This window comes from Apodemus sylvaticus, chromosome 1 (assembly GCF_947179515.1).
Source record: "Apodemus sylvaticus chromosome 1, mApoSyl1.1, whole genome shotgun sequence".
In the NCBI taxonomy this organism is placed as follows: Eukaryota; Metazoa; Chordata; class Mammalia; order Rodentia; family Muridae; genus Apodemus; species Apodemus sylvaticus.
The window spans coordinates 68,686,620-68,688,504 of NC_067472.1; positions in this window are offsets into that span (position 1 = coordinate 68,686,620).

Genomic DNA, 1,885 nt, shown 5'->3' on the forward strand with positions numbered 1-1,885 from the left:
AGGCGTCCTACTGTCTTGGGTCTCACTGCTACTTATTTGTTTCTATTGCTGATTCTCTTACTGTGGAGATGGCTCCTGGTTCATCGGAAGTAGGCTTTTTAATTTTTATTTTACAGGGGAGATAGATGGATTGTCTCAGTCCTGGAGAAAATAGAAATGGGATTTGAACCTAACTCCCAACTCTTGAAAACCCCCCCTCCCCAAATTACCATTTTATCTCACCATGTCATATCCTGGGGAAGTCCAGATTGTCACTTATGGCTTATCGTCAGTACCAGCAGTGAGCATCGTCCAGTGGCCATCACGTGCCTTGTTTTTCGAGGCAGTGTCTCAGGTGTTCCAAGCTGGCCTTGAAGATGCCATGGAGCTGAGGATGACTTTGAACCTCTGATCTTTGTGCCTTCATTTCCTAGGATTACAGATGTGCACCACTGCATCCCATCTGTATGCAGTGCTGGGAATGGAACCCAAGGCATCGTGAGCATTAGGCAAGCCCTCTCACAGCTAAGTTGTACCCCAGTCCTTATATGACTTTTTACACCACATTTCTATGCCAGAAACCTCTCCATTAAGACTCGTCAGTTCCGCAGGGTGAAGGTGTGGAACCACTGTGCACAACAGGGTGAAAGAGTGGAGACATGGCACAAGCCTAAAGGGTCTTAGCCTAAGGGCAAGGCCTTCTGATTCCCTGCCACACTCCTGGGGTCTGTACCCATCCATAAATACCTGGTCTACAATGACACTGTGAGGACAAACAGCCCATTCAAGGACAGCTGTATGGTCGCATGTGAAGCATGTGGGCAGAGACTGCTTTTGTTTGGGTAAGCATGAGAGAAGTCATAGGACTCAGCTTGGGCACCCTTCACCCCCTCTTTCCATTCTCAAAAATGCCTCAGGAATCTTCCTGCAAGGCGTTCTTTCTCCCTTCTTCCTGCCTAAGACTGATGTGTCGACCACCTTGAGTGTCCATATTAGTGTCTTAGATTTTATCACCCAGGAAAGCCATAAGTTCTCTCCTCCATGGGCCCTGTCGCCTCCCTTAGCCTGGGGGAAGTGTCCATGACCCTCACACTGGTGGCTGTTTGTGGAAGGCTCGTGGCGAGCGGTTCCCTCACTTTGCTCAGCCAGATTTAGCCATTTAAGTTTCCCTCATAAATCAGCCTCTCTGAGCATCTTAATCACTGCCTTCCATTTGTTTGGATCTCCCTGCCCTCCAAGAAATAAATTACCCGCAATTACTTAAACTTAGTAATTGAATTTATTTTAGTGGTAGAGAGAAAATTTATCCATTTTGCTAGTAATTTGTAGTCATTTTTAGTAATTGATAGTAATTTTCTAGTAAATACTAATTAAATGTTTCACTAAGTAAAAGAAGTATAGAGTAATGTATTCACTAAGCATTAGTTTTTCCAATTTATCTTTATACCAGCAAGTGATTTAGGTTGAGCTGATAGGATCTACTGAAAATTTTCTCATGTGTTAAGCTTTTAAAAAATGTAGCTGATGTGGAGAAATACAGAGTGCCTATTCAGTGATGCTACAGATTTGGGAAACAGAGGCCAGGCAAGACGTGGGGCTCCTCTAGAACCAGAGGTCCATTAATGGAAGGATGTGGGTGGGGGTGGGACCAGACTTTAATCTTTGGCTTCATCCAGCCTCTGAGGGATGGGGTTGGCTGCAGAGGCCAGAGCTTAGAGCCTAGAGTTTGGGCTCCTTGCTGGATGTCAGGGTGGTGGCCACAGCCCTGATATCTGCCTTCCTGCCTGTGTTGGGGCTCTATTATTGGAAAGTTTGTCCATGTTAGAACCATATGAACTTGGCCTGCATTTTGGGCCACTTGAAGATGTACATAAATGTTTCAGGTAAAACTGATCATAAGATAACT